Raw genomic sequence first — 12,691 nt, forward strand, 5'->3', positions numbered from 1 at the left:
TCAGCAGTGGAAAGGGTGAGCAGCTTCAAGTTCCTGGGCATCAACATCTCAGAGGATCTATCCTGGGCCCAACTCATTGATGCAATCACAAAGAAGCCATGCCAGTGGCTCTACTTCATTAGGAGTTTGAGGAGACTTTGTATGTCACCAAAGACTTTTACAAATTTCTATAGATGTACGGTAGAGAGCATTCTGACTGGTTGCATCACAGCCTGGTAAGAAGGCTGCAATGCACAGGATCACAAGAGGCTGCAGAGGGTTATAGACTCAGCCAACTCCATCACGGGCACAACCCTCCCCACCATCAAGGACATCTTCAAGAGGCGGTGCCTCAAGAAGGCCGCATCCATTATTAAGCGTCCTCACCATCCGGGACATGCCCTCTTCTTGTAACTACCATCAGGGAGGAGGTACAGGAGTCTGAAGACCCACACTCAATGATTTAGGAACAGCTTCTTCCCCTCTGTCATCAGATTTCTGAACAGTCCATGAACACTACCTCATTATTCCTTTCATTTTGCGCTATTTACTTTTGTAATTTATAGATTTTTATGTCTTTGCACTGTACTGCTGCTGCAAAACAATGCAGTCAGTCTGTCAGGGTCAAGGGTGACTTGCTTCCACTCCAGTTCTATGGGTTCTGAGGTGACTGATGAGTCTGCTGTTCCTGCATTGGACTCTTCCACAGATGGAGTTCAAGGTACCTGATAAGGCAGGAGGGTGGTAGTTTGTGAGGTGATGCACTTCTTCTGTTTATAAAGAGCTTCTGTGTGCTCCCAATGTGAAGTTCTCAATAAAATTTAACAAGTTACAGAAGTCACAATTTGAATTATATTCCAGTTGGAAAAACACAACTTCAATAATTTCAATCATTATAATAGTGTTACAGGCGGGGAAACACTTTTAATGAATGCTGAATTTATTTTGTTGGTTCGTGAGTTAACCCACACTATTGTTATTTGCGAACTACCATGGTGTATATATATTGGCATAGTTTTCCATTTACTTGTTTATTCAAAACAAACCAGCCCTTTGCAACACAGCAGGGTTTCATATGAGGCAGCTCTTTATTTGTTTAGCATAGTTGAGGTGCTGTTCTTATGTCTTTTTTATAATTCAACAGCTTTATATGACCATTTAGCATTTCCAACAGCTTTGAGGGTAAAACCAGACATTCTGGACACAAGGACACGAAGAAAAAGGAGCAGGAGTCGGCCACAAGGTCCTCAAACCTGCCCTGCCATTCAATATGATCATGGCTGATCTTTGCTGGCCTCAACCCTTCTGTGCCATCTCCCCATAACCCTCAATTCCTCAACCTTTCAAATATTTATCTACCTCTACCTTAAATATATACCTTAAATATATATAAGCAAAAATAACAGAGTTGTTATAATGGGAGACTTCAACTTCCCAAATATAGACTGGAACCTGTTTAGTGCCAAAGGTTTAGATGGGACAGAATTTGTTAAGTGTGTCCAGGAGGGATTCCTGACGCAGTATGTTGACAGGCCGACTAGAGGGAATGCCATGTTAGATCTAGTTTTAGGAAATGAACCGGGACAGGTGAAGGATCTATTGGTGGGTGAGCATTTGGGGGACAGTGACCATTGCTCCATAACCTTTAAAATTGTCATGGGCAGGGACAGGTGCAGAGAGGACAAGAGGTTTTTCAATTGGGGAAGGGCGAACTATGAGGCTATAAGGAGAGAACTTGGGAGTGTAAATTGGGATGTCCTTTTTGAAGGAAAATGTACCATGGAGATGTGGTCGATGTTCAGGGATCTTATGCAGGATGTTAGGGATAAATATGTCCCGGTGAGGCAGAGAAGGAATGGCGGGGTGAAGGAACCGTGGGTGACGAGAGAGGTAGAACGATTTGTTAGGGAGAAGAAGGTAGCATACATGAGGTATAAGCAGCAAGGTTCAGACAGGGCCCGTGAGGAATATAGGGTAGAGAGGAAGGAACTTAAGAAAGGGCTGAGGAGAGCTAGAAGGGGACATGAAAAGGCGTTGGCTAGTAGGTTTAAGGAAAATCCCAAGGCCTTTCTCAAGTACGTGAAGGGTAGGAGGATGGCTAGGGTAAAGGTAGGTCCGATTAAGGACAAAGGTGGGTGAATTTGCCTGGAGGCGGCGTAAGTGGGAGAAGTTCTCAATAAGTACTTCTCTTCTGTATTCACCAGGGAGAGGGGCCTTGATGACGAGGAAGGGAGTGCTGGTAGGAGTAATGTTCTCGAGGTTGTAGATATCAAGAGAGAGGATGTGTTGAAGTTGTTAAATAATATTAAGACAGATAAATCCCCAGGGCCTGATGGGATTTTCCCCAGGCTGCTTCGAGAGGCTAGGGAGGAGATTGTTGAACCACTGGTAAGGATCTTTGAGTCCTCGTTGTCCACGGGGATGGTGCCAGAGGATTGGAGGGTTGCAAATGTTGTCCCCTTGTTCAAAAACGGTAATAGGGATAGGCCAGGGAATTATAGACCGGTGAGTCTCACGTCTGTGGCGGGTAAGCTGTTAGAAAGGATTCTAAGGGATAGGATTTATGAACACCTAGAGAATCATGGACTGATTAGGGACAGCCAGCATGGCTTTGTGAAGGGAAGATCTTGCCTCACAAGCCTGATAGAGTTCTTTGAGGTGACCAGGAAGATTGATGAGGGCAGTGTGGTGGATGTGGTTTACATGGATTTTAGTAAGGCGTTTGATAAGGTTCCTCGTGGTAGGCTTCTTCAGAAGGTCAGAGGCCAAGGGATCCAAGGAAGCTTGGCTGTGTGGAATTGGCTTGCATGTAGAAAGCAGAGGGTTGTGGTGGAAGGAGTGCCCTCGGCTTGGAAGGCAGTGACTAGTGGTGTCCCTCAGGGATCGGTTCTGGGACCTCTACTTTTTGTGATATTTATAGATGACTTAGATGAGGGGGTGGAGGGCTGGGTTAGTAAGTTTGCAGACGACACTAAGATAGGTGGTGTTGTGGATAGTGTGGAGGGCTGTTGGAGCTTACAGAGGGATATTGATAGGATGCAGAGCTGGGCTGACAAGTGGCAGATGCAGTTCAATCTGGAGAAGTGTGAGGTGATACACTTTGGAATAACAAACTCCAGGGCAGAGTACTGGGTAAATGGCAAGGTACTTGGCAGTGTGGAGGAGCAGAGGGATCTGGGGCTTCATATTCACAGTTCATTGAAAATTGCCTCACAGGTGGAAAGAGCAGTTAAGAAGGCCAATGGGATGTTGGCTTTCATAAGTTGCGGGATTGAGTTTAAGAGCCGTGAGGTGATGATGCAGCTTTACAAAACTCTAGTTAGGCCACACTTAGAGTACTGTGTTCAGTTCTGGTCACCTCATTATAGGAAGGATGTGGAGGCTTTGGAGAGGGTGCAGAGGAGATTTACCAGGATGCTGCCTGGATTAGAGAGTATTGAATATGAGGAGAGGCTTAACGTGCTAGGGCTTTATTCACTGGAAAGGAGGAGGATGAGAGGAGACATGATAGAGATATATAAAATATTGAGAGGAATTGAGAGGAGGACAGTCAGCGCCTCCTTCCCAGGGCACCAATGCTCAAGATGAGAGGGCGTGGCTTTAAGGTTATGGGTGGAAGGTTCAGGGGAGATGTCAGGGGGAGGTTTTTCACCCACAGAGTGGTTGGTGCATGGAATGCACTGCCTGGGGTGGTGGTGGAGGCAGATACATTGGACAGGTTCAAGAGCTTGTTGGATAGGCATATGGAGGAGAGTGGGATGGGGGGATATGTGGGAGGAAGGGGTTAGGTAGTGTGAGGGTGGTTTGATGGACGGCACAACATGGTGGGCCGAAGGGCCTGTTTTGTGCTGTATGGTTCTATGGTTCTATGATCTGGCCTCCACTACCCTTGAGGCAAAGAATCCCAGGTACCCTGGTTTTCTCCCACATCCCAAAGACATGCTAGTAGGCTAATTTGTCATCATAAATCACCCCTAGTGTAGGTGGGTGGCTGAAAAATCATGGCCTGTGAGAAAGAACAAGTTACAGGGAAATAAGTAGGGGGATGGAATTGATGGCAATGCTCAGATAGCCAGCATCATCTTGATGGGTCAAATGACCTCTGTCTATGTCATAAGAAAAGAGTGAAATATGTAAAAACTAGAAAGTTCGGAAACCAAGCAATCTCAAAAATAGTCGTCAGGCTTCTTTATCAATTGCATGTAGTTCCTCTGACAGAGGTGAAGGTGTGAGAAGCAGCTCATGACCTGATTCAGGGACGTTGCCGGGAAGGACTTCCAGAGTTTGGGACTCAAACATCTGAAGGCACTTCCAGTCGCGCTGGGGTGGTCTGGGCAAGGGGTCAGACCACAGGGGAGCTGAAAACTCGAGGGTGAGGAGGTCACACAACAATAGGTAGCTCATGACCTGACATGGGTCATGAACAAATCTGCCTCATAGCTGGAGGTATCACATGACAGCTGTATAGGTGTACACGTCGTAATGAACTGGAAAAGAATCACTACAGAGCTTTGCTCTCCATAGCTTATCTGCTCATTATTGGTCCTTCCCCACTAGAGCCAGACCTTGCTTGTGTTACAATTTCTGAAGGGGGGCTCTGTTTGGTGTCCAAATCCTATATAAGCTTCAAATAATAATGAAGCATCTCTGTAAAGACATGGACATCAGTAATGTTAATTGGGTTACTAGAATCCAGTGTTGTCCTCTGCTTTTGTTGGGTCTCTGCCCGTTCTAGCCAACCGTGAAGCCCAAATAAACTCCAGGTTGCATAATGTTGTGTATTTGTTCTGTTTCGGTTATACATTTACAGTTCTACAATCTGCCAAGTATGTCTCACCAAACCTTCAAGTGTTACTAAGTGTTACTGTTTAGTTTCCATGAAATTGTGAATGTCAGCCAGACTGTATTAATGCATCATTGGGATCCTCTGCAGCATTTTGTCCATTACACACAGAAAAACCTTCAGGGTCATATGGCAGATTAGTATACATATTCAGTCCCTTGTGTGCATTAATGATCAAGTATTTTTGACTGCCTGAATCCACATTTAGCTATGTGGAGGCACATGATGATGACCAGATACTGGTTGTCATCAACAGTCTGGTTCAGAGTGATCTAATCATTCCCACATTACTCTATCTTGTCTGCTTTGAGGACTGCCACTAATGGAATAATTTCTCCACCCCATTTCCACTCTAATCGTTCTGTCTTTGGCCTCTCACACTATTCCAATGAAGCCCAAAGTAAGGCTGAGAAGGAACATCTAATCTTCTGAGTCGGCATGGTTACAGCCCTCAGAATTTTGAATTCTACATTCCAGTTTCTACCCTTTACATGGAGAGAGCAATTTACTGCAACTACTCATAGTTTTCCTGATCACCCACAAATCTGCCACTTCCAGCCATCATTTCCACTCTATCCAGAGAGCCCCACTCTTTTTCCCCTTGCACGTAGTTATTGTCTTTCCACTTCCCTGTTGCAAGTGTAGTTTTTTTTTGTTGTTTTTCTCTATGTTGATACTTATTAAGGCAAGTAATCAAGGTTGGAACAAATGAAACATACCTTAACTGGAGGAGAACAATCCTCAACTAAATGCAGTGGTTGATACAGGCAGGTATCAAAAGTCATACCATGTGGTACATAATTTTTAAATGTACATACACAATATTTATCACAGAAACAAAGCATGTTGTTGAGCTATAATATCAATAAAATGGTTCTTGACAAGTGTAACTTGAACCTTTCTTGTAATGAAATATCAATTTATATTTCTAGGAAATATTAGTTAAGCACTTAGATGTTAAGTGCTTGTAATCACTTAAAATTTCACTTCAAATCTGCCCTATAATTTCCAGGAGAAGTCATCTACATAATAATATGATGGTATACAAATTTTCTCTTTTTAGCACTTCTTGTGATGGTACTTGGTAATTGGAGAACTAACAAAATGTGCTCTGGAAAACAGATCACAATCACCAAATTCACAGAACTGCTGCAAAGAAGGAAACTTTTTCTTTTCTGGATTTGAGGACCAATTTGGAAAAGTTGATATAATTCTTGTAATGTTTCTTGCATTTCTTTCAAAATTTTTGCCAGAGACTCGATCTGTTGAAAGTGGAATATCAGTTAGGGAGAAAATGAACACATCTCAGTCCTTTCAATTGTTTCTTATAAATACTGACCAGCACTCCCCTCCCAACCCTGTGACCTCTTGAGAACAAGGAAATGGTCTTAAAATTAATAATTTAAACTTAAATTTTCCTCTTGACATAAAAAGGCCAAGTATGCTGAGCCTGGAATTTCCACAGGGTTTCTCGGGTGGGAGGTTAGTGGATTCACTGGGAAAAGTAACATTAATGTAACTTTAAAGAGACACATTGATGATTCGAGTCTTATTGTATTTCAGTGTGTTTCTTTTTAACTCAGTTCAACAGTGTTTCCATGTCATGATGTAGAGCAGTAATTCCATGAGCATGTCCACTGAAAAAAATAATTTTGATTCTTCAGTGATTATGAGGTAAGTTGTATGAAAAGTTAACTTGAAGAATTTATTTTAGCCTTGTCAAAAAGGAAAACAGCCTCTGGTGTAGATGGGGAGTTAAAGAAATTTATTATTATTCATTCATAGGGTGTGGACATTGCTGCTAATGCTGGCATTTATAGTCCATGCCTGAAGTAAGGAGGCAGCTTAGAGTCAATTGGTGAGTCTGGAGTCACCTACAAACTGCAGATGGCAGATTTCCTTCCCTGAAGGACATTAAAGAATCAGATTTGGTAGTTTCATCCATTGATTTCTAATGTATTCAACTACCTTAATCTATATTCCCTATCTGCCACCTCATGTTTTTTGGATCAATGATCCAGAAGTCTGCCTGCTAGTCTAGTCAGCCAACTATTATGCTATCATGAACAAAAGAGAACAACCTGGAGTGTTACCTTTTTGTGTTTGGGAATGAACACAAATCTAAAGTTATTGCTGTTGATTTCGTGGTCAGAATTTTGCAGCCTTAAGCAGGCTATCATGTGCCTGGAATGCAATAAAATTCACTTGTGCCTGTTGAATAAAGAGCAACAATGCCCCTAGGAACTCAAAATAAATTTGATGGTCTGCTTGGTTCTCTCAGCCTTCTTAACTATAGGGAAATAAAGAAAAGTAATTAAAATAATCTGGACATAACACGTCAAACAAAAGCTTGTTTCCAGAGCCATAGGATTCAATAAGACATGAATTCCATATAGATTGGATCTATATATTGGAATGAGGTCCATATTGCAAAAGATATGCCCTTGATGAACTTTTATACATCAATATAAACTTCATTCTTGATGGTGCAATGATCCATGCCAAACTGAGGCCTTTCTATAATCATTTGAACCAAGTGTAGGTCCATGACAGGAATATCGAATTCCAAATATGATTTGTTCATTTCATTTTCCTTTACACTAAAACCCCATCTGAATTTTCATCATCAGTGACAGTGCAATTGCTATTTGGCTAGCAATAAAAAGATTTAAATAATAAAAGTAAACAAGCTGAATGGAAAGATAATTTAATGTGATTATATGCAATCCCATTATGTATTTGATTCTTGTCAAAAATAAAATCCTTGGAACTGAATCCTCTATTCATTTTTACCCTGGTTCCTGACTATAATAATAAACTCCATTCAAATGAATTAGCAATGCCATTGCAGAAGCATTGTTACAGGTGCAAGTGTGTTCTTGGATACTCCCTTGGGTGAAATGACAATGGTCACTTTTCAAATGCACATAAGTGATTTAACTCTTTTACATTTGGTGACTATAACAATCAATATCTAATAATATAAACGCGTGACAATAGGACTCCCTTGTGATCTGTATCAGAAATTAGATAGATTTCAGCTGAGGACTGAAAGCCATTTCCATCTATAATGTTCCCTTTCTCATTGATCTGCTGTTTGAGTCTAAACGTATTTAATAACCCTAAGTTTTTTGCTATTGAAGTCCTAAGTTTCCTGAGTTATACTCAGAATCCACTGAGAGAGAGAATAGGATGTATAAGGCATGCAGAAATAGGGATCAGATGGAGGTGGTAGAACTGAGACCTTTTTGAGCCAGGTGACTGGAAGAGTGCATCATGAGTGCTCCTGGGAACAACTTCTCAGTATAATACAATTGTTTTGAAACAGCTAACTAGACAGTTCAAAATTTTGCAGATGCTGGAATCTGGAGCAACACACACAAAGTGCTGGAGGAACTCAGCAGGTCAGGCAGCATCTATGGAGGGAAATGAACAGTCAGCGTTTCAGGTCAAGACCCTTCATCAGGACACCATAGGTGATGCCTGACCTGCTGAGTTCCTCCAGCACTTTGTGTGTGTAGCCTATACAGTTGTCAGCTTACCCTCGACTACCTTAAGATTTTCACTGTCCCCTATTGAATCCTTCAATGGGACAAATTAGTTATTTTCCATAGCACATGGTTCTGCTTCTCTATTGTAATAGTATGAACAAGTAAGTCAACAAACATTCAAGATGTGTGACCCTCACAAGGCAAGCAAAAGAATCTACAATTAATTCTAGAGAGACAAAGGACTGCAGATACTGGAATCTAGATGGAAAAAACAAGAAGATGCTGGAGGAACTCAGCAGGTCAGGCAGCATCCATGGAGAAAAGCAGATGGTCAACATTTCAAGTCGGGACCCTTCTTCAGGACTGAAGCTATAGGAAAAGGGGAAGCCCAATATATTGGTGAGGGGGGGGAGGGAGGGAACAGAGCAATGATAGGTGGACAAAAGAAGGGAGGGGGAGTGGGCACAAGGTGGTGATAAGTAGATACAGGTAAGAGAGAGTGATAGGCAGATGCAGGGGAGGAGGGGAGAGCAGATCCACCAGGAGATGGGTAAAAGGTATAGAGGTGGGGGGAGGGGAGGAGAGGAAACAGAGAGAGAGAAAAAATGGCAAGGATAAAAAGGAGAGTCTAGGAAAGGGAAGAAACAAAGAGGCAAGGTGGGGGGGGGGGGGTGGGTGGTGGGGCCGGTGGTTGTTTTTATTTAAAGTGGGAGAATTCGATGTTCATCCAGTTAGGTTGTAAGGTCCCAAGACGGAAAATGAGGTGTTGTTCCTCCAGTTTGTATTTGGATTTCTCCTGGCAGTGGAGGAGGCCGAGGACTGACACATCTGTGATGGAGTGGGAGAGGGAGTTGAAGTGACTGGTAACGGGGAGAGGCAGATCGTGGTTATGGACGGAGTGTAGGTGTTCTACGAAACAGTCAACTAGTCTGCGTTTGGTCTCACCAATGTAGAGGAGGCCACACTTGGAGCACCGAATGCAGTAGATGATATTAAAGGAGGTGCAGGTGAATCTCTGTGTCACCTGAAAGGACTGTTTGAGTCCCTAGATGGAGGTGGTGTTGGGGCAGGTGTTACACCTATGGTGGGGGTAGTGGAAAATCCCCTGGTTTGGAGCGGGATGGGTGGATAGGGAGGAGTGAACTAGGGAGTTGTGGAGAGAGTGGTCCTTGCAAAAGGCAGAAAAGGGTGGGATCCCATTGGAGATGGCGGAAGTGGTGGAGAATGATGTGTTGGATACATCGGCTTGTGGGATAAAATGTGAGGACAAGGGAGACACTATCCCTGTTGGGTCTCAGAGGGGTGGGGTGAGAATCTACATAACCCATTGCCTGTGAAGACCTTAGAGGTGTGCATGAAAGAAGTCTACTTTGCCAGAGCAAGCATGCCAGCTATTACACACGGACCTGCAATCAAGATTGTCACCTGCCTGTGCTGTTTTAACTGTGTCTGTAAAACTGTTGGCAATGTGAGTGTTCAGCATGAGTCAACTGTGGAGGATCCCTGCAATGTGAGCCTGAGTGTCACATGGATATTCATTTCTGCATTATGCAGTACAGCAGGGTCAGTTCATTAACTTAGCAGGGCCAAATGCAGGCAGGGGGAGGATCACTAGAGGTACTGTGTCCCCTCTGTCAGCTATTATTAAGGACATATGAACATGCATCTGTTTACCTATCCCTCCAAAAGCAGTCAAATTTAAATTTGTGTGTGTACCCTTCAACCTGGCATCACAGCAATGAGGCAACAAGAAAGGATTATCCAGCTTCAAAGACTGATGGTTCTCTGTAGGTCCAGGAAACTGTAGCTGGGACCTATTTTATTTACTGACCAACTTGCAATTTCCCAATGGAATTAATCTCCATGATTGTACAGATTGCAATGGATCCTTCCTGAGATTTACTGGAAGTTGTCATAGTGCCCGAATAAGGAGTGTGGATCTCCCGAGCACTGTAAAGAAAACAATCAAATGAATGACCAGGCATATCTCCTAGTCCCATGGAAAATGACGTATTCTCACTGCCCTTTTTTCCCCTAGCATCTCATAGCTAGCAAGCAGATTCTTTTGAACTTGCCTCTACTGCCACTAGAGTTGTGAGTGACATTTCACCAAAGGCCTATCCATCCATTCAGTGAATGTGAAAATTTCTATGCAAGAAAAGGTGCAAACTGTCCCTGAGTTGCTCTTTAGGTAGGAGGCCAACGTAACGGCCACAAAGAGGAAAAGGCACAGTGATGTCAGGAAACCATGAAGAAGGAGCGCTAGTGTCTCGACTATCTTAGGAGTTCAAGGAGATTTGACATGTTATCAAGGACTCTGACAAACTTCCACAGATGTTCTGTGGAAGGCATTCTGACTGGTTGCATCACGGTCTGGTGTGGGAACTCCAATGCACAGGTATGCAAGACGCTACAGAGGGTGGTGGACTCAGCCAGTTCCATCGTGGTTACAGCTCTCCCCACCATTGAGGACATCTACAAAAGGAGATGTCTCAGGAAGGCGTTCCATCATTAAGGACCTTCACCATAGAAGCCATGCCCTCGTCTCATTGCTGCCATCAGGCAAGAGGAGCCCGAAGACCCACACCTCAGGTGCAACAACGGTTTCTTCGCTAAGGCCATCTGGTTCTTGAACCAACCTGGAAAACTCTAATTCCACCTCGGACTATATTTCCCTCAACTTGTATAAATATTGTTAGGTTATTTTTGTTTATCATGTTGTGTAAGTTATATAAAATTTATGCTAATTTAAGTTTACGTAATTTACGTTTGTCTTGTTTGTAATGTACTGTGCTGCTGCTGCAAAAAGCTAATTTTCACGGTATTTATTCCCTGGGTATGTATGCCCATGAAAATGAACTTGAACTTAAAGAGGGCTGCAGTACCTCATAGTGTAAAATCCCAATACAGCTTCAAAGTTGAATAGAGTTTGCGTGACGCCGAAGGTGTTTCATTTGAATGGATGGCCTCCACCTGCTTCAAATGAGGCTGTCCATTTTGGGATCCCACCAAGTGATCCAGATATCAACAGAATCGTGCATTGAGGCCTGTGTGACCATTTACATTGAGCAATAAAAGATTGTGGTGCAAAGTGCAAGGGAGTGGAATGGGTAAGCGAGAAGGTCTCCCCAAAGTGTAGGGTTGCTCTGCAGGAAGATTTGTTTGAAATAGGTGAAAGAAAGGACAGACTGATGGTTCCAGTGTAGCCACCTGACAATGGACACAGTGAACCTTGCCTGCTGATCCCTAGCTTACTGTTGCATTATTCCCAGAATGAGCCCTTTTTATTTACTTGTGTACTACATGCATTTGGTATTGGAGATTCTCCGATGAATATATAAATAAGTAGACGTGGATTTCAAGTGGATTCAGCCCCAGAGATGGTATTTTGGCACAAATCTTGGGTTACTTTGTGGCACCTGATCTATAAGGAATGTGTGAATGATAGTTAATCTCGAATGTTAGTATTGGCGGTGGGAGAAACATAGACAGGACGTCCACAGAAATCCCATCTTCAAAATAAGCACTGTCAGGATATTTTTCTTAACTATCTTATTAGGCTGGTGGACTTTTCTTCAACCTCCTATCTGGATAGGTCATCAGTTGCTAACATTGTAATTCTGACTGGCATTTCCCTGCAATGAAGCCCTTGAGTGGGGTGTGGGACCTCCAACCTTCTGATTCATTGGGAAGAATGATATTATCATGTCAAAGTGGCACTATTAAAAATACATATCATGTAGCTATTTCATTTGCAAAACTTGGTCAAAGTTTGCTGTCACTGTAATTTAATATGAAGCATCTAAAGAAATTCTAATGTATTGATTGTGCTTTGCACCATTTGCCACAGGATTAAACATTCTTCAAGAACCATGAGTCTACATTGCAACCCCTTTATGTTTGTGGGTTGTGTAGACTTTTGATATGATTCAAGGAAATTCATTTTGATTCAAAGACTCACTTTCAGCAGGACTTATTCTTCATAATTTTATTAAAATTCTTGTATATTAATGGAATCAGCAATTCAGTTTTCTTGAACTGAAAGTTTCACAAGAAAACAATGTTGCCTGACCTGCTGTGTATTTCCAACAATTTCTGTTTTTATTTCTGATTTTCATCATGTGCAGTATTTTGCCCATGAAAGCTATGGCAATCAACTGTGAGTTAAGGCAACTTCTGGTTTCATCATCTCTCACTCTCTTGATGGTGTCCCAATCAAAGGAATGAAGGGTAGTCTGTCCAGATTTCAGTTTTAATCATTTGGGACATTTGACATTTTTATACAACCTTGCATCAGTAAAGCAAATTAGCTCTGTAATATTGCATGAAATACAGGTAATGGCATTCAACTTCAGGAATGCTAGACCTGATGTAAGTT

This window comes from Pristis pectinata, chromosome 8 (assembly GCF_009764475.1).
Source record: "Pristis pectinata isolate sPriPec2 chromosome 8, sPriPec2.1.pri, whole genome shotgun sequence".
NCBI classification, from domain to species: domain Eukaryota; kingdom Metazoa; phylum Chordata; class Chondrichthyes; order Rhinopristiformes; family Pristidae; genus Pristis; species Pristis pectinata.